We start from the raw sequence: 21,843 nt of genomic DNA, 5'->3' as shown, positions 1-21,843 counted from the left end.
TACGGCGCGTCGACGTCCAAGGTCGCGGTGAAATGAATTCCAACGAATCCACAAACACAATGATCGACGTCCCTTCGACCAGCGCCGCCCTTTCGCATACGTGTGTACGTGTTCACTCATTTAACACCCCCTCCTACAACCACGTTAACCAATTTAGCCATCGACCCAAGTAAGTCGCAATTTAACACCCCATTTCACAACCACGTTAACCAATTTAGCCATCGACCCAAGTAAGTCGCACTTTAACACCCCGTTAACCAATTATATGCTCCGCAACCTCCTCAGTGTTCCCCCGAGGGAAGCTGCGGGCAATTTTTTTAATACCTCTACTTTTAAAAGACACTATCAATTTCGATATCAAGTGGGTGGCTTCTCTGTGATATGACAAGGCAGTGTGACGTTGCAGGAACTTGGCAATTTGCTACGTACTAATGGCAGAAAAGCGATCTGCTCGTGGTACATATAAACCATGAGTGCATTGTCCCTATTGACCATAACAGTGATTTCTGTGATTCAGGCTGCATGGAAACTCCGTTTTCAAACTCGGAGGAACCTTGTTGACTCGTCATGATGATGTCCACTCCATTGTGTCCAATACGTTGGAACAAAAACTTTAAAGTCAAAGTAACTATCTCATGCACGCTGGCTGACTATTGTGTGGCAAGTGGTAATACTGCTTGCATACCGAGGAAACTAAAAATGTCCCTTTTGCGATGTCTCAAAATTGTCTCGGTACACGTTTTAAAGACACTAAAACCAAAAACATTTTACGCGTATTAGTGATGTACAATTTCTCAATCCAGGAAATACCACCCTTACCGCGAAACGACGCTTGGTAATTGAGATAACGCACCAAAAGAAAATTTGGGTGGAGACGCTCACTTGATATTTTCGCACGAAACCAGGTGACATCATAAAATTCAAACACGTGTACTGGGTCTCATGTAAATATTTTTTTTTTATTTGAATATACTGCAGGCCCTTCACGGCCCAAGCAGGAGTGGGTACACAGATACATCGAAATACATACATTGCCAGAGAAAAAAAAATGAACAAACAAAAAAAGAAAAAAAAATCATGGTGCAAATTCAATACACTGTATGCGGTTGATGAAAGAGTCAATCGTACTACAACAAACAATGTCGTTGGGTAGGCTGTTCCAGAGGGAGATAGCTGACGGAAAAAGTGAATGTTTGTGAGCGTTTACACGACTTAAAGGTTGGCGTATTGTTTTAGAATGATTTAGTCGGAATGATTGTTTAAGTGGATCTTGCAGATAATGAGAGCGTGATATGTGGAAATGACCATGATATAATTGGTAAAGGAATTTTAATCGTGAGATTATTCTGCGTTGAAAAAGTTGTTTTAAGTTTGCCCTTGCGAGTAAATCTGCGGTACTGGACTGCCTCGCGAATTCTGAATATACGAACCTTACTGCCAATTTTTGTATTCGTTCTATTTTACTAATCAGGTACTTTTGATGTGGACTCCAGATGAGATCGGCGTACTCTAAACATGGTCTAATTAGTGTTTTGTAGGCATTTATTTTAATATGTGGTGGTGCATTGCGCAGTTTTCTTCTTAAGAAAGATAATTTCTTTTCCGCTTTCTGACACATGGCCAAGATGTGTGGTTCCCAGTTAAGATTCGGCGTGAGTGTAATGCCTAGGTATTTTACTTGATTGCATTTTTCGATAATTGAGTTTCCAATCCTATATGTATAGTTAAGGGGGGATTTCTTATTTGTAAAAGAAATGCAATGCGTTTTTGATGTGTTTAATTTCATGCCCCAAGTATTGCACCAGGAATAAATTGCCTGAAGTGAATTGTTAAGTTTAGTTTGGTCGTCTGAATTGCGCACGACTGTGTACACGACACAGTCGTCGGCAAACAGACGCATCTGAATAGGGTTCTCAACGGAAAAGTGGATGTCGTTAATAAACATTAAAAATAGCAGAGGTGCAAGAACCGATCCCTGAGGTACACCAGAATAAACATCAAGTGGTTCTGATAGCTGATTGTTAATTTTAACGCTTTGTTTCCGTTTAGTTAAGAAGTTGTTGATCCAGGATATTATTTTGATATCAATACCAAAAGCCGTTAGTTTTTTGACTAAATCCAGATGTGGGACAATGTCGAACGCCTTAGAAAAGTCTAAAAATATAGCATCTAATTGGACGTTATCGTTGATTGCGTTGGCTATGTCATGAGTTAATTCAGCTAATTGGGTTATAGTTGAGAGGCCTGATCTGAAACCATGCTGTTGTTTGTAGAGAAGTTCGTTTGTTTCTAGGTGGGTTATTATGGCCTTGAAAATTACATGTTCCATTATTTTGCAGCACGAACTCGTAAGTGACACTGGGCGGTAGTTGCTTATTTCTAGTTTGGGGCCTGATTTATGTATAGGAACTACTACAGCATTGCACCAGTCGTCTGGTATCTGTGAAGTTTGAAGAGATAGCGTGTATATTTTAAAGAGATACTTAGATGTCCAATTAGCGTATCGGCTTAAAAATGAGTTAGTGATTTGATCGGGGCCCGTAGATTTCTTTTGATCAAGCTTTTGTAATAGAGAAAGTATGCCCTCCTCATTTACGATTAATTCTTCCATGGGTATTTTCACAGTATAAGGAGGTAGTAGCGCATTACTGGTATGTTTCGTGAAAACTGACTGAAAAAACTTGTTCATCTCATTAGCAATGTGTTCGGGATCTTTAATGATTTGTTCCGAATTTTTAAATATTGTAAATATGTAAATATTGATTCATCAAAATTAAGTACACTGTTATCTGTCGGTGTGATGGACCTAAGATACAAAATTTCAGAAATATTCATCAAGCCAATGTTGCGAAAATACAATTCATTTTCAAAAATTAGCATCACAAAATAAAAAATAAACTTCATCCCTAATATTTTCTTCGCTGAAAATGAACTTGTGGCTTGAGAGGTCTCTGTGTGCCGCGTGGCAGTCTAAACTGAGACATTAGTTCTCTTTAGTGTACCTTCAAGAAAATATTGGCAACTGCTGGTGCAACTGCTGGAGTCACTACAAACATTGCTTTGAAGCAATATTTGATTTTATTGAATTACTAGCTTTTAGTCAAATTACTAACTTATCAATCTCTCGTAAGGACGAAGATAGAATACGCATCAGCCATTTGGGGCCCGCATCAAGCATATCTCATCGATCAACTCGAGTCACTTCAAAATCAAGCCACACGATTTATTCATTCTACGTACTCTTATGACGTCAGCATATCAGCACTGAAAGCAGAATCTGGCCTATCATTGCTTGCATCTCGTCGCCGCATTTCTAGTCTTTCCCATTTTCACAAGTTTTTTTACAGCTCGCTCGGCAGGCCACCATACATTCTTCCTCCGGCCCGCATCTCCCATCGCACTGGTCACCCGCAACAAGTTGAGCGGCCGCGTACGCGCACCATCACTTTTTCGTCCTCATTCTTTTTTCGTGCAGCTACGGACTGGAACGGCCTTTCTAACGAAATAACCGCCATAACCTGTCCTACCACCTTTTTGAACACCGTAACAAACTACCTTGCATTGTAAAAAAAAATGGCTTTCACGTCTCATATATGTACCCACCCCGTATGTAATACCCCTTCAATGGGGCCTTTAAGGTAATAAAATGAAATGAAATGAAATGAAACATGAGAGGTTCACTGACATTTTAGTCCTATCACTTCATTGAACTCGGCCTTGTCGTTGACCCTTGTGTTCTAGCGACTTAACAGCAGTCTTGAGTTCTTTTTGGGGCAAGGCATAGCATTATTGTGATCCCTTTCTTGTGCCCAATGCAGGGGCTATCGTGATATTTCTGTGGCAGAATAATCCGAAGACATGCAGTGAATTTAGCTTAGATGTCGAAGACCTGTACTACGATGAAATCGGGTTACGTTGTGACAGATTTTTCATGTTTTTTTCTCTTGCTGCAGAATCGTCAATATAAAGGCAAATGAAGAATGGCAGAACGTTCATAAAATATTTCCTCACACTACGGAGTGTCCTACTGATCCCAATTTTCAATACAAATGGCTCTATTGTGGTGGGGAGGTGGGGTGGGGCAAATGACTCTACGTCGTGTGGGCAGCTTTGTGACAATGTTGTTTTCGGCTGTGTATGATTGAGAAAAAAGGCTAGCACAAAGTTACACAATGAAAAGTTCATTTGAGTTATCTACAACTGTTTTCTGTTCTAGCAACCTCACAGTTGTATGAAAATTTATTCATACATGTGCCTCCGCAATCAAGATGTTTTACCTCAAAGATACCTTGTTTTGCTCGATTGGTGTTTGGCTGGAAATGAAACGAGCACATTATGCAACAAACGGCATTGTAAACTTTTTTTTGTCTGGCCCACTGAGCGTTGAGTAGTGAAGTTCAAGACTAACAAAGTTTCCATGCGTCCGTCCATTTAACCACCTTCAGCAAACTTCATCTGGTGCGTGTAGTGAACAAAACGATAGGCAGGTAGTCTTTTTTTTGTAAACGGTTGCGTGTAAAGGAAAAGTGAATTGCCCACAACACTTGTGCAGGCCACGTTCATACGCCTCTGGGCTGTCTAAAAGATACTCTTGCGGTAAAAACTCGATGCTGAAGTGCCTCTGCTTAACTTAATTTGTGCAAAAGACAGGGTTCTTGTTACAAAGGAGCGGATTACTCAAAGCTTAGCTTTATGGAGCCAGCCAATTCAGTAGGCGATTTTCTCACTTGCTGCTGTGGCTAAGTAACATCGGAATTTGTGCATTGCTAGAGAAGTATCAAATGTCTTCGACGTTTACTTGTTGTTTAGTTCACCTAACACGCAGTTTCAGTTTTTTCCGCTTCCCTGTGTCGGCCTAAAATAAACATGTCTGTTCAACATCGATAATTGCTAGGCTTTAATGTGCCAACAAGATATCATTGTGAGGTACGCTGTAGTGTGCGTACAAAGATAGTGACCGCTTGGGGTTCTCCAATGTGCACATAGCTTTTGGTTCGCGGGTGTTCTTTTTATATTTCGTCCCCATCTAAATGCAGCCGTTATGGTCAGGAAATCCATCCCGCGCTATCAACCATACGACCGCGACACCACCCGTGCTATGCTGCCACAGTTGTTCGCCTGATCAACATCAACGTACATGCATTCCACAGACAGGGTGTGCATATGCCGCCAGAAAAAGTGATGCTGCAGCCACTACTTATTCGTTTTTTTTATTATAGAAGTGCGCAGTGTAGTATCGTTGCCGCACGGGCATATAAGCCAGTACTACAATAGCACAATGTCCCAACCAGGAAATGATCACGAGGAAGTTGCCATCACTGCACAACACTGTTTCTTCAATGCCACATGCATAGATGCAGTCCGCTTTGCAGAGCTCCTCTCTATTTTTAAGTATTATTTATGTGAGAGTAGCCTTCTGACAGTTTTTTTAGCCACAGTACAGTATTACTGGCGCAATGGCTTTTAGAGCTTATCGTTCCAGAATGAAGCACGGTAGCGCCAAGAGTACGTTCTCTCTCTGCAGCCGGTTCGCAAATGGCTGTATTGTGTCGCGAATTTCTGTCAAGTACGGCTTTTTGGTGAGCTACCTATCCAGTCCTGGTCTCCTATAAAACCAAGACTTCAGATCATGCAAGTCTCCAAAAGCACATGAAATTTCGGAGGTTTATTTATAGCGAAAAGAACAACGTAGGGAACCACATCAGCACATCTTTCATAGCCTTTGGAGATACCATTTTAAACTTGGTACAGGAGCCTTGCAATAATCCACAAGTGTCAGTGCTGAAATTGGGTTAGCATAGATTCTTTTATCTTGTGTTGTCTATCTGGTGGTCTGTCATCCTCTTGTGCAGTATTAGCTGACGTGTGCCGAAGAATAATCCAGAGTTGAAAGTTCGTGCAGTCGTGTGTCTTGTTGTCCTGTTATAAATTTATACAGCCATAGGCTATAGCTGCAGACTAGTTCACCTGGCTTGCAACCCTGTAAATCATGTGTAGAAATCATGAAAGACCTGGTGTCTATTCGTCAATTAGTCAAACAAGCTTGTTTTAATCAACTTTAATTGAAACCTATTCCTGAATATTTTGGTCTGTGGCAGATAATATTTTGGTCTGTGGCAGATTTTTTTTGCACAATGACAGTTGAAGTATTTGTTCATTTTATTCCATAATGGCCACATGGCATTTGATCTGGATAGTACATTATAACACCTACTATCATTGTTGTTCATTGTTTTTGCTTGCATATATGTTATACTGCAGTGCTTAGAACTTATCTTGAGGTGTTTATTTCTATTTACGTATGCAGGTGTCTGAAAAAGCACAGCGTTTCATCAAGACGTGGCTGTTGAAGTTTGTTGGCCTTGATGGAGGTTAGGAAAGGCACTTTACCGATGTGTTCATAGATTTGCAGCCCGGTCGCTGCTGCCCCTTGGAGCAGGGATCTGCGACAGCCTGTGATGGTTGGTTTCCTGCCCAATCGCTGCTTGCAGGACCCTTGGAAGCCCACTTTCATTGCCTCATCTGCTGCTGCAGCCTCTGAGTCATTGCCCAACCTCTGCTTCTCTGGCCAGCCCTATGCCGATAGAGCCTTGCTGTACTCGCCTCCTAGTTCGGGCTTCATTACTGAACTGCAGCAACTTCAAAAGCCGAACTGAAATAAATAGTTTGGCTTAGTATACTCAGAAATAAGGTTACAAAATATTGTGTTCTGGTATTCTTATTTATAGATTGCTAGTGTGCGGAATATTTGCACGGAGCAGTTACTTTAGTTAATGTTTTTTTAGCTAATACATAATAGAACAGCCCATTTTCACGAAACTGAAGAAAAATGTATGTCTTATGCTCTACATGTGGGGAGGATAATAGGCAATGCAAGAAAAAAGGCAAAATTGGACGATTTAGTGAAATCCTGTAGTGCTTCTACACTAGTCTTCCAGTGGTCAGTCGCCTTGAAGTACACTACGCTGCCAAGCTCGTACAGGGCGCTATAAGCTGCTAGAGGTGATTCTGGGGATGTAATGTAAAGTCCACCGGCAAAGAAATGCCAGTAGTAAAAAGCCCATATTAATCACGGTGTAAAATTGGCAAGCCAATGGTAGCCAATATTCGTCGTAAAGTGAATGCTGGCGTAAAACCGGCATTTCATTGGCTACAAAGTGGCCCGAGATTGGTCCTATGCTGGATGTATGTTGGCAACTGCGTCGGTGAAAGGACGGGCCTTCATTGGTATGTGTAGAGTGGGCCGCCGTCGGCTGGGTGTCGGCAAATGCAACGGCAGGACGTCGGCCCCAGGTTGGCTTGAACGGCGGTCCTACATCGGCAGAAGTTGATCTTTGCCGATTTGCCAACCTCTGGCCAATATTGCAGCGACGTTAGCCAATACCGGTCCAAGATCGGTCCATCGCCGGAGTGCTGCCTGGGTTAGGTTAGGTTGAGTTATGTTCAAGCTAGGTAGCGTCGTGAAACTACCGAAAACGACGACATCTAACGAGATAGTGTTGGTTTGTAGCGAGTGCAAAACTGCGATAGGTGAAATAATGTGAAAACACAAAAACGGCATTGAACTAGACAGATACTGCGTCTTGTACCGTTACAAGGGCGAAACTTCTATATTGTGGTATTCTCGTGAAAGCGCATGCAAGAATCGTGAAACTTTAAAGAACGATGTCATTAGCGAGATACAGCGTTCTGTAGTGTACTAAGTTGGTGAAAAACTGTGAGGTCATGATAAAATCGCAATTGTGAACCAAACATTGTAACAGAGCGTTTTTAAATACAAGTGCGAAGGTTAGGTTAGGTTAAGTTATGAAGCGTCATAAAACCGCAATAAACAATTTCAGCTATTGAGAAGCAGTGTTTTTCACCATTACAAGTCGGAAATTGCGATATCTAATGTGAATGCGCATGAAACCGTCGTAATGTTGCAGAAAGCACTGTAAAGTAGCGAGTAAAACGTTTTCTAATGCTAGAAGTGCGAAGGTGAGGTTAGGTTGAGTTGTGTTAGTTTAAGCTAGGTCGCGTCGTGAAACCACCAAAAATGACGTCATTTATTGAGATAGTGTTGTTTTGTTGCGAGTGCGAAACTGCGATATGTGAAATATTGTGAAAGCACACATAACGGCACCAACTAGCCAGATACTGCGTCTTGGACCATTACAAGTGCGAAACTGCTATATTGTGATATTCTCGTGAAAGCGCATGAAAGCATCGTGAAACCTTAAAGAACGATGTCATTTAGCAAGATACAGCGTTCTGTACTGTACTAAGTGGGTGAAAAAATGTGCGGTCATGCAAATATCGTAATTGTGAACGAAACAGTGTAACAGAGCGTTTTTAGATACAAGTGCGAAGGTTAGGTTAGGTTATGAAGCGTCATAAAACCGCATTAAACAATGTCAACTATTGATATGCAGTGTTTTTCACTACTACAAGTCGGAAATTGCGATATCTAATGTGAAAGCGCATGAAACCGTCGTAATGTTGCAAAAAGCATTGTAAAGTAGCGAATAAAATGTTTTCTAGCGCTAGAAGTGCAAAGGTTAGGTTAGGTTGAGTTATGTTAGTTCAAGCTAGGTAGTGTCGTGAAGCCACCAAAAACGACGTCATCTAACGAGGTAGTGTTGTTTTGTTGCTAAAACGAAACTGCTATAGGTGAGTTATTGTGAAAGCACACAAAACGGCGTCAACTAGCCAGATACTGCGTCTTGTACTGTTACAAGTGCGAAACTGCTATATTGTGTTATTCTCGTGAAAGCGCAAGCAAGCATCGTGGAACCTTAAAGTACGATGTCATTTAGCGGGATACAGCGTTCTGTACTGTACTAAGTGGGTGAAAAACTGTGAGGTCATGCAAATATCGTAATTGTGAATGAAACAGTGTAATAAAGCGTTTTTAGATACAAGTGCGAATGTTAGGTTAGGTTAAGATGTGAACAGTCGTAAAACCGCATTAAACAATGTCACTTAGTGAGATGCAGTGTTTTTTACCATTACAGGTCGGACACAGCGATATCTAATGTGAAAGTGCATGAAACCATCGTAATGTTGCAAAAAGCAATGTAAAGTAGCGAATAAAATGTTTTCTAGCGCTAGAAGTGCAAAGGTTAGGTTAGGTTGAGTTATGTTAGTTCAAGCTAAGTAGCGTCGTGAAGCCACCAAAAACGACGTCATCTAACGAGATAGTGTTGTTTTGTTGCGAAAACGAAACTGCGATAGGTGAGTTATTGTGAAAGCACACAAAACGGCGTCTACTAGCCAGATACTGCGTCTTGTACTGTTACAAGTGCGAAACTGCTATATTGTGTTATTCTCGTGAAAGCGCAAGCAAGCATCGTGGAACCTTAAAGAACGATGTCATTTAGCGGGATACAGCCTTCTGTACTGTAATAAGTGGGTGAAAAAATGTGCGGTCATGCAAATATCGTAATTGTGAACGAAACAGTGTAACAGAGCGTTTTTAGATACAAGTGCGAAGGTTAGGTTAGGTTATGAAGCGTCATAAAACCGCATTAAACAATGTCAACTAATGATATGCAGTGTTTTTCACAACTACAAGTCGGAAACTGCGATATCTAATGTGAAAGCGCATGAAACCTTCGTATTGTTGCAGAAAGCACTGTAAAGTAGCGAGTAAAACGTTTTCTAACGATAGAAGTGCGAAGGTTAGGTTAGGTTAAGTTCGTTTAAGCTAGGTCGCGTCGTGAAACCACCAAAAATGACGTCATTTATTGAGATAGTGTTGTTTTGTTGCGAGTGCGAAACTGCGATATGTGAAATAATGTGAAAGCACACATAACGGCACGAACTAGCCAGATACTGCGTCTTGTACTGTTACAAGCGCGAAACTGCTATTTTGTGATATTCTCGTGAAGGCGCATGCAAGCATCGTGAAACCTTAAAGAACGATGTCATTTAGCGAGATACAGCGTTGTGTACTGTACTAGGTTGGTGAAAAACTGTGAGCGCATGCAAATATTGTAATTGTGAACGAAACAGTGTAATAGAGCGTTTTTAGATATAAGCGCGAATGTTAGGTTAGATTAAGTTATGAAGCGTCATAGAACCGTAATAAACAATGTCAGACAATGAGATGTAGTGTTTTTCACCATTACAAGTCGGACACAGCGATATCTAATGTGAAAGTGCATGAAACCGTCGTAATGTTGCAAAAAGTATTGTAAAGTAGCGAATAAAATGTTTTCTAGCGCTAGAAGTGCAAAGGTTAGGTTAGGTTGAGTTATGTTAGTTCAAGCTAAGTAGCGTCGTAAAGCCACCAAAAACGACGTCATCTAACGAGATAGTGTTGTTTTATTGCGAGTACGAAACTGCGATAGGTGAAATGTTGTGAAAGCACAAAAAACGGCATGAATAAGCCAGATACTGCGTGTTGTACCGTTACAAGTGCGAAACTGCTATACTGTGATATTCTCGTTAAAGCGCATGCAAGCATCGTGAAACCTTAAAGAACGATGTCATTTAGCGAGATGCAGCGTTCTGTACTGTCATAGATTGGTGAAAAACTGTGAGGTCATGCAAATATCCTAATTGTGAACGAAACAGTGTAATAAAGTGTTTTTAGATACAAGTGCGAATGTTAGGTTAGGTTAAGATATCAACCGTCGTAAAACCGCATTAAACAATGTCACTTAGTGAGATGCAGTGTTTTTCACCATTACAAGTCGGGATCTGCGATATCTAATATGAAAACGCAAGAAACCGTAGTAATTTTGCAAAAGGCATTGTGAACTAGCGAATAAAACGTTTTCTAACGCTAGAAGTGCAAAGGATAGGTAAGGTTGAGTTATGTTAGTTCAAGCTAGGTAGCGTCGTGAAGCCACCAAAAACGACGTCATGTAACGAGATAGTGTTGTTTTGTTGCGAGTACGAAACTGAGATAGGTGAGTTATTGTGAAAGCACACAAAACGGCGTGAACAGGCCAGATACTGCGTCTTGTACTGTTACAAGTGCGAAACTGGTATATTGTGTTATTCTCGTGAAAGCGCATGAAAGCATCGTGAAACCTTAAAGAACGATGTCATTTAGTGAGATACAGCGTTCTGTACTGTAATAGATTAGTGAAAAACTGTGAGGTCATGCAAATATCCTAATTGTGAACGAAACAGTGTAATAGAGTGTTTTTAGATACAAGTGCGAATGTTAGGTTAGGTTAACATATGAACCGTCGTAGAACCGCATTAAACAATGTCACTTAGTGGGATGCAGTGTTTTTCACCTTTACAAGTCGGAAACTGCGATGTCTATGTGAAAGCGCATGAAACCGTCGTAATGTTGCAGAAAACACTGTAAAGTAGCGAGTAAAACGTTTTCTAACGCTAGAAGTGCGAAGGTTAGGTTAGGTTGAGTTGTGTTAGTTTAAGCTAGGTCGCGTCGTGAAACCACCAAAAATGACGTCATCCATTGAGATAGTGTTGTTTTTTTGCGAGTACGAAACTGGATAGGTGAAATACTCTGAAAGCGCACAAAACGGCATGAGCTTGCCGGATACTGCGTCTTGCACCGTTACAAGTGCGAAACTGCTATTTTGTGATATTCTCGTGAAAGCGCATTCAAGCATCGTGGAACCTTAAAGAACGATGTCATCTAGCTAGATACAGCGTTCTGTACTGTACTAGCTGGTGAAACACTGTAAGGTCATGCAAATATCGTAATTTTGAACGAAACAGTGTATTAGAGCGTTTTTAGATACAAGTGAAAAGGTTAGGTTAGGTTAAGTCATGAAGCGACAAAAAACCGCATCAAACAATGTCAGCTATTGAGATGCAGTATTTTTCACGATTACAAGTCGAAAACTGCGATATCTAATGTGAAAGCGCATGAAACCGTCGTAACGTTGTAGAAAGCATTGTAAAGTAGCGAGTAAAACGTTTTCTAACGCTAGAGATGCGAAGGTTAGGTTAGGTTGATTTATGTTATTTTAAGCTAGGTAGCGTCGTTAAACCGCCAAAAACGACGTCATCTAACGAGTTAGTGTTGTTTTGTTGCGAGTGCGAAACTGCGATATGTGAAATATTGTGAAAGCACACATAACGGCACGAACTAGCCGGATACTGCGTCTTGTACTGTTACAAGCGCGAAACTGCTATTGTGATATTCTCGTGAAAGTGCTTCCAAGCATCATGAAACTTTAAAAAACGATGTCATTTAGCGAGATACAGCGTTCTGTACTGTAATAGATTGGTGAAAAACTGTGAGGTCATGCAAATATCGTAATTGTCAACGAAACAGTGTAATAGAGCGTTTTTAGATACAAGCGCGAATGTTAGGTTAGGTTAAGATATGAACCGTCGTAAAACCGCATTAAACAATGTCACTTGGTGAGATGTAGTGTTTTTCACCATTGCAAGTCGGGAACTGCGATATCTAATGTGAAAGCGCATGAAACCATCGTAATGTTGTAGAAAGCATTGTAAAGTAGCGAGTAAAACGTTTTCTAACGATGGAAGTGCGAAGGTTAGGTTAGGTTATGTTGGTTTAAGGTAGGTAGCGTCGTCAATTCACCAAAAACGACGTCATCTAACGAGATAGTTTTGTTTTATTGCGAGTACTAAACTGCGATAGGTGAAATGTTGTGAAAGCACACAAAATGGCATGAACAAGCCAGATACTGCGTGTTGCACCGTTACAAGTGCGAAACTGCTATACTGTGATATTCTCGTTAAAGCGCATGCAAGCATCGTGAAACCTTAAAGAACGATGTGATTTAGCGAGATACAGCGTTCTGTACTGTAATAGATTGGTGAAAAACTGTGAGGTCATGCAAATATCGTAATTGTGAATGAAACAGTGTAATAGAGTGTTTTAGATACAAGTGCGAATGTTAGGTTAGGTTAAGATATGAACCTTCGTAAAACCGCATTAAACAATGTCACTTAGTGAGATGCAGTGTTTTTCACCATTACAAGTTGGGAACTGCGATATCTATTGTGAAAGCGCATGAAACCGTCGTAATGTTGTAGAAAGCATTGTAAAGTAGTTACTAAAACGTTTTCTAACGATAGAAGTGCGAAGGTTATGTTAGGTTGAGTTATGTTAGTTTAAGCTAGGTAGCGTCGTGAAACCACCAAAAACGACGTCATCTAACGAGATAGTGTTGTTTTATTGCGAGTACGAAACTGCGATAGGTGAAATATTGTGAAAGCACACAAAATGGCATAAACTAGCCAGGTACTGCGTCTTGGACCGTTACAAGTGCGAAACTGCTATATGGGATATTCTCGTGAAAGCGCATGAAAGCATCGTGAAACCTTTAAGAACGATTTCATTTAGCGAGATACAGCGTTCTGTACTATACTAGGTTGGTGAAAAATTGTGAGGTCATGCAAATGTCGTAATTGTGAACGAAACAGTGTAATAGAGCGTTTTTAGATACAAGTGCAAAGGTTAGGTTAGGTTAAGTCATTGAGCGACAAAAAACCGCATCCAACAATGTCAGCTATTGAGATGCAGTGTTTTTCACCATTACAAGCCGGAAACTACGATATCTAATGTGAAAGCGCATGAAACCGTCGTAATGTTGGAGAAAGCATTGTAAAGTAGCGAGTAAAACGTTTTCAAACGCTAGAGATGTGAAGGTTAGGTTAGGTTGTGTTATGCTATTTTAAGCTAGGTAGCGTCGTCAAACTACTGAAAACGACGTCATTTAACGAGTTAGTGTTGTTTTGTTGCGAGTGCGAAACTGCGAAATGCGAAATATTGTGAAAGCACACATAACGGCACGAACTAGCCAGATACTGCGTCTTGTACTGTTACAAGCGTGGAACTGCTATTGTGATGTTCTCGTGAAAGTGCTTGCAAGCATCGTGAAACCTTAAAGAACGATGTCATTTAGCGAGATACAGCGCTCTGTACTGTACTAAGTTGGTGAAAAAAACTTTGAGGTCATGCAAATATCGTAATTTTCAACAAAACAGTGTAACCGAGCGATTTTAGATACAAGTTCGAAGGTTAGGTTAGATTAAGTTATGAAGCGTCATAAAACCGCATTTAACAATGTCAGCCAATGAGATGTGTTTTTCACCATTACAAGTCGGAAACTGCGACATCTAATGTGAAAGTGCATGAAACCGTCGTAATGTTGCAAAAAGCATTGTAAAGTAGCGAATAAAACGTTTTCTAACGCTAGAAGTGCAAAGGATAGGTAAGGTTGAGTTATGTTAGTTCAAGCTAGGTAGCGTCGTGAAGCCACCAAAAACGACGTCATCTAACGAGATAGTGTTGTTTTCTTGCGAGTACGAAACTGCGATAGGTGAGTTTTTGTGAAAGCACACAAAACGGCGTGAACTAGCCAGATACTGCGTCTTGTACTGTTACAAGTGTGAAACTGGTATATTGTGTTATTCTCGTGAAAGCGCATGAAAGCATCGTGATACCTCAAAGAACGATGTCATTTAGCGAGATACAGCGTTCTGTACTGTACTAGGTTGGTGAAAAACTGTGAGGTCATGCAAATATCGTAATTGTGAACGAAACAGTGTATTAGAGCCTGTTTAGTTACAAGTGCGAAGGTTAGGTTAGGTTAAGATATGAACCGTCGTAAAACCGCATTAAACAATGTCACTTAGTGAGATGCAGTGTTTTTCAGCATCACAAGTCGGGAACTGCGATATCTAATGTGAAAGCCTCCGAAACCGGCGCAATGCTGTAGAAAGCATTGTAAAGTAGCGAGTAAAACGATTTCACACGAAAGAAGTGCGAAGGTTATGTTAGGTTGAGTTAGTTTAGGCTAGGTAGCGTCGTGAAACCACCAAAAACGACGTCATCTAACGAGATAGTTTTGTTTAATTGCGAGTACGAAACTGCGATAGGTGAAATATTGTGAAAGCACACAAAACGGCATGAACAAGCCAGATACTGCGTCTTGTACCGTTACAAGTGCGAAACTGCTGTATAGTGATATTCTCGTTAAAGCGCATGCAAGCATCGTGAAACCTTAAAGAACGATTTCATTTAGCGAGGTACAGCGTTCTCTACTGTAATAAGTTGGTGAAAAACAGTGAGGTCATGCAAATATCGTAATTGTGAACGAAACAGTGTAATAGAGCGTTTTTAGTTACAAGTGCGAAGGTTAGGTTAGGTTAAGATATGAACCGTCGTAAAACCGCATTAAACAATGTCACTTAGTGAGATGCAGTGTTTTTCATCATTACAAGTCGGAAACTGCGATATCTATTGTGAAAGCGCATGAAACCGTCATAATGTTGCAGAAAGCATTGGAAAGTAGCGAGGAAAACGTTTTCCAACGAAAGGAGTGCGAAGATTATGTTAGGTTGACTTATGTAAGTTTAAGCTAGCTAGCGTCGTGAAACCACCAAAAATGACGTCATCTAACGAGATAGTGTTGTTTTATTGGGAAGACGAAACTGCGATACGTGAAATATTGTGAAAGCACACAAAACGGCATGAACAAGCCAGATACTGCATATTGTACCGTTACAAGTGCGAAACTGCGGTATTGTGATATTCTCGTTAAAGCACATGCAAGCATCGTGGAACCTTAAAGAACGTTGTCATTTAGCGAGATAGAGCGTTCTGTACTGTAATAAGTTGGTGAAAAACTGTGAGGTCATGCAAATATCGTAATTGTGTACGAAACAGTGTAGTAGAGCGTTTTTAGATACAAGCGCAATTGTTAGGTTAGGTTAAGTCATGAAGCGACAAAAAAACGCATCAAACAATGTCAGCTATTGAGATGCAGTGTTTTTCACCATTACAAGTCGGAAACTGCGATATCTAATGTGAAAATGCATGAAACCGTCGTGAAGTATTAAAAAGCATTGTAAAGTAGCGAATAAAACGTTTTCTAACGCTAGAAGTGCAAAGGATAGGTAAGGTTGAGTTAGGTTAGATTAAACTAGGTAGCGTCGTGAAGCCACCAAAAACGACGTCATCTAATGAGATAGTGTTGTTTTGTTGCGAGTACGAAACTGCGATAGGTGAGTTATTGTGAAAGCACACAAAACGGCGTGAACTAGCCAGATACTGCGTCTTGTACTGTTACAAGTGCGAAACTGGTATATTGGGTTATTCTCGTGAAAGCGCATGCAAGCATCGTGGAACCTTAAAGAACGATGTCATATAGCGGGATACAGCGTTCTGTACTGTACTAAGTGGGTGAAAAATTGTGCGGTCATGCAAATATCGTAATTTTGAACGAAACAGTGTAATAGAGCGTTTTTAGATACAAGCGCGAATGTTAGGTTAGGTTAAGATATGAACCGTCGTAAAACCGCATTAAACAATGTCACTTAGTGAGATGCAGTGTTTTTCACCATTACAAGTCGGGAACTGCGATATCTAATGTGAAAGCGCATGAAACCATCGTAATGTTGTAGAAAGCATTGTAAAGTAGCGAGTAAAACGTTTTCTAACGATAGAAGTGCGAAGGTGAGGTTAGGTTAGGTTAGTTTAAGCTAGGTAGCGTCGTGAAACCACCAAAAACGACGTCATCTAACGGGATAGTGTTGTTTTATTGCAAGTACGAAACTGCGAAAGGTGAAATGTGAAAACACACAAAACGGCATGAACAAGCCAGATAATGCGTGTTGTACCGTTACAAGTGCGAAACTGCTATACTGTGATATTCTCGTTAAAGCGATTGCAAGCATCGTGAAACCTTAAAGAACGATGTCATTTAGCGAGATACAGCGTTCTGTACTGTATTAAGTTGGTGAAAAACTGTGAGGTCATGCAAATTTCGTAATTGTGAACGAAACAGTGTAATAGAGCGTTTTTAGTTACAAGTGCGAAGGTTAGGTCAGGTTAAGATATGAAGCGTCTTAAAACCGCATTAAACATTGTCACTTAGTGAGATGCAGTGTTTTTCACCATTACAAGTCGGGCACTGCAATATCTATTGTGAAAGCGCATGAAACCGTCGTAAAGTTGTAGAAAGCATTGTAAAGTAGAAAGTAAAACGTTTTCTAACGATAGAAGTGCGAAGGTTCTGTTAGGTTGAGTTATGTTAGTTTAAGCTAGGTAGCGTCGTGAAACCACCAAAAACGACGTAATTTAACGAGATTGTGTTGTTTTATTGCGAGTACGAAACTGCGATAGGTGAAATATTGTGAAAGCACACAAAATGGGATAAACTAGCCAGATACTGCGTCTTAAACCGTTACAAGTGCGGAATTGCTATATTGTGATATTCTCGTGAAAGCGCATGAAAGCATCGTGAAACCTTCAAGAACGATGTCATTTAGCGAGATACAGCGTTCTGTACTGTACTAGGTTGGTGAAAAACTGTGAGGTCATGCAAATATCCTAATTGTGAACGAAACAGTGTAATAGAGCGTTCTTAGATACAAGCGCGAATGTTAGGTTAGGTTATGAAGCGTCATAAAACCGCAATAAACAATTTCAGCTATTGAGATGCAGTGTTTTTCACCACTACAAGTCGGAAACTGCGATATATAATGTGAAAGTGCATGAAACCGTCGTAATGTTGCAGAAAGCATTGTAAAGTAGCGAGTAAAACGTTTTCTAACGCTAGAGATGCGAAAGTTAGGTTAGGTTGAGTTATATTATTTGAAGCTAGGTAGCGTCGTTAAACCACCACAAACGACGTCTTCTAACGAGTTAGTGTTGTTTTGTTGCGAGTGCGAAACTGCGACATGTGAAATATTGTGAAAGCACACATAACGGCACGAACTAGCCAGATACTGCGTCTTGTACCGTTACAAGTGCGAAACTGCTAATGTGATATTCTCGTGAAAGTGCTTGCAAGCATCGTGAAACCTTAAAGAACGATGTCATTTAGCGAGATACAGCGTTCTGTACTGTACTAAGTTGGTGAAAAAACTTTGAGGTTATGCAAATATCGTAATTGTCAACGAAACAGTGTAACCGAGCGTTTTTAGATACAAGTTCGAAGGTTACGTTAGATTAAGTTATGAAGCGTCATAAAACCGCATTAAACAATGTCAGCCAATGAGATGTGTTTTTCACCATTACAAGTCGGAAACTGCGATATCTAATGTGAAAATGCATGAAACCGTCGTAATGTTTTAAAAAGCATTTTAAAATAGCGAATAAAACGTTTTCTAACGCTAGAAGTGCAAAGGATAGGTAAGGTTGAGTTAGGTTAGTTCAAACTAGGTAGCGTCGTGAAGCCACCAAAAACGACGTCATCTAATGAGATAGTGTTGTTTTGTTGCGAGTACGAAACTGCGATAGGTGAGTTATTGTGAAAGCACACAAAACGGCGTGAACTAGCCAGATACTGCGTCTTGTACTGTTACAAGTGCGAAACTGGTATATTGGGTTATTCTCGTGAAAGCGCATGCAAGCATCGTGGAACCTTAAAGAACGATGTCATATAGCGGGATACAGCGTTCTGTACTGTACTAAGTGGGTGAAAAACTGTGCGGTCATGCAAATATCGTAAAATATAACGAAACAGTGTAATAGAGCGTTTTTAGATACAAGCGCGAATGTTAGGTCAGGTTATGAAGCGTCATAAAACCGCAATAAACAATTTGAGCTATTGAGATGCAGTGTTTTTCACGATTACAAGTCGAAAACTGCGATATCTAATGTGAAAGCGCATGAAACCGTCGTAACGTTGTAGAAAGCATTGTAAAGTAGCGAGTAAAACGTTTTCTAACGCTAGAGATGCGAAGGTTCGGTTAGGTTGATTTATGTTATTTTAAGCTAGGTAGCGTCGTTAAACCGCCAAAAACGACGTCATCTAACGAGTTAGTGTTGTTTTGTTGCGAGTGCGAAACTGCGATATGTGAAATATTGTGAAAGCACACATAACGGCACGAACTAGCCGGATACTGCGTCTTGTACTGTTACAAGCGCGAAACTGCTATTGTGATATTCTCGTGAAAGTGCTTCCAAGCATCGTGAAACTTTAAAAAACGATGTCATTTAGCGAGATACAGCGTTCTGTACTGTAATAGATAGGTGAAAAACTGTGAGGTCATGCAAATATCGTAATTGTCAACGAAACAGTGTAATAGAGCGTTTTTAGATACAAGCGCGAATGTTAGGTTAGGTTAAGATATGAACCGTCGTAAAACCGCATTAAACAATGTCACTTGGTGAGATGTAGTGTTTTTCACCATTGCAAGTCGGGAACTGCGATATCTAATGTGAAAGCGCATGAAACCATCGTAATGTTGTAGAAAGCATTGTAAAGTAGCGAGTAAAACGTTTTCTAACGATGGAAGTGCGAAGGTTAGGTTAGGTTAGGTTGGTTTAAGCTAGGTAGCGTCGTCAAACCACCAAAAACGACGTCATCTAACGAGATAGTTTTGTTTTATTGCGAGTACTAAACTGCGATAGGTGAAATGTTGTGAAAGCACACAAAACGGCATGAACAAGCCAGATACTGCGTGTTGTACCGTTACGAGTGCGAAACTGCTATACTGTGATATTCTCGTTAAAGCGCATGTAAGCATCGTGAAACCTTAAAGAACGATGTGATTTAGCGAGATACAGCGTTCTGCACTGTAATAGATTGGTGAAAACTGTGAGGTCATGCAAATATCGTAATTGTGAATGAAACAGTGTAATAGAGTGTTTTAGATACAAGTGCGAATGTTAGGTTAGGTTAAGATATGAACCTTCGTAAAACCGCATTAAACAATGTCACTTAGTGAGATGCAGTGTTTTTCACCATTACAAGTTGGGAACTGCGATATCTATTGTGAAAGCGCATGAAACCGTCGTAATGTTGTAGAAAGCATTGTAAAGTAGTGACTAAAACGTTTTCTAACGATAGAAGTGCGAAGGTTATGTTAGGTTGAGGTATGTAGGTTTAAGCTAGGTAGCGTCGTGAAACCACCAAAAACGACGTCATCTAACGAGATAGTGTTGTTTTATTGCGAGTACGAAACTGCGATAGGTGAAATATTGTGAAAGCACACAAAATGGCATAAACTAGCCAGGTACTGCGTCTTGGACCGTTACAAGTGCGAAACTGCTATATTGTGATATTCTCGTGAAAGCGCATGAAAGCATCGTGAAACCTTTAAGAACGATGTCATTTAGCGAGATACAGCGTTCTGTACTATACTAGGTTGGTGAAAAACTGTGCGGTCATGCAAATATCGTAAAATATAACGAAACAGTGTAATAGAGCGTTTTTAGATACAAGCGCGAATGTTAGGTCAGGTTATGAAGCGTCATAAAACCGCAATAAACAATTTGAGCTATTGAGATGCAGTGTTTTTCACGATTACAAGTCGAAAACTGCGATATCTAATGTGAAAGCGCATGAAACCGTCGTAATGTTGGAGAAAGCATTGTAAAGTAGCGAGTAAAACGTTTTCAAACGCTAGAGATGTGAAGGTTAGGTTAGGTTGTGTTATGCTATTTTAAGCTAGGTAGCGTCGTCAAACTACTGAAAACGACGTCATTTAACGAGTTAGTGTTGTTTTGTTGCGAGTGCGAAACTGCGATATGCGAAATATTGTGAAAGCACACATAACGGCACGAACTAGCCAGATACTGCGTCTTGTACTGTTACAAGCGTGAAACTGCTATTGTGATGTTCTCGTGAAAGTGCTTGCAAGCATCGTGAAACCTTAAAGAACGATGTCATTTAGCGAGATACAGCGCTCTGTATTGTACTAAGTTGGTGAAAAAAACTTTGAGGTCATGAAATATCGTAATTTTCAACGAAACAGTGTAACCGAGCGATTTTAGATACAAGTTCGAAGGTTAGGTTAGATTAAGTTATGAAGCGTCATAAAACCGCATTTAACAATGTCAGCCAATGAGATGTGTTTTTCACCATTACAAGTCGGAAACTGCGACATCTAATGTGAAAGTGCATGAAACCGTCGTATTGTTGCAAAAAGCATTGTAAAGTAGCGAATAAAACGTTTTCTAACGCTAGAAGTGCAAAGGATAGGTAAGGTTGAGTTATGTTAGTTCAAGCTAGGTAGCGTCGTGAAGCCACCAAAAACGACGTCATCTAACGAGATAGTGTTGTTTTGTTGCGAGTACGAAACTGCGATAGGTGAGTTTTTGTGAAAGCACACAAAACGGCGTGAACTAGCCAGATACTGCGTCTTGTACTGTTACAAGTGTGAAACTGGTATATTGTGTTATTCTCGAGAAAGCGCATGAAAGCATCGTGATACCTCAAAGAACGATGTCATTTAGCGAGATACAGCGTTCTGTACTGTACTAGGTTGGTGAAAAACTGTGAGGTCATGCAAATATCGTAATTGTGAACGAAACAGTGTATTAGAGCCTTTTTAGTTACAAGTGCGAAGGTTAGGTTAGGTTAAGATATGAATCGTCGTAAAACCGCATTAAACAATGTCACTTAGTGAGATGCAGTGTTTTTCATCATTACAAGTCGGGAACTGCGATATCTATTGTGAAAGTGCATGAAACCGTCGTAATGTGGCAGAAAGCACTGTAAAGTAGCGAGTAAACCGTTTTCTAACGCTAGAAGTGCGAAGGTTAGGTTAGGTTGAGTTGTGTTAGTTTAAGCTAGGTCGCGTCGTGAAACCACCAAAAATGACGTCATCTATTGAGATAGTGTTGATTTTTTTGCGAGTACGAAACTGGATAGGTGAAATATTTTGAAAGCACACAAAACGGCATGAACTAGCCGGATACTGCGTCTTGTACCGTTACAAGTACGAAACTGCTATTTTGTTATATTCTCGTGAAAGCGCATGCAAGCATCGTGAAACCTTAAAGAACGATGTCATCTAGCCAGATGTAGCGTTCTGTACTGTACTAGTTGGTGAAACACTGTAAGTTCATGCAAATATCGTAATTGTGAACGAAACAGTGTAATGGAGCGTTTTTAGATACAAGTGTAAAGGTTAGGTTAGGTTAAGTCATGAAGCGGCAAA

Source organism: Rhipicephalus microplus, chromosome 4, assembly GCF_043290135.1.
Source record: "Rhipicephalus microplus isolate Deutch F79 chromosome 4, USDA_Rmic, whole genome shotgun sequence".
NCBI lineage: Eukaryota > Metazoa > Arthropoda > Arachnida > Ixodida > Ixodidae > Rhipicephalus > Rhipicephalus microplus.
This window is presented reverse-complemented; position numbering follows the sequence as displayed.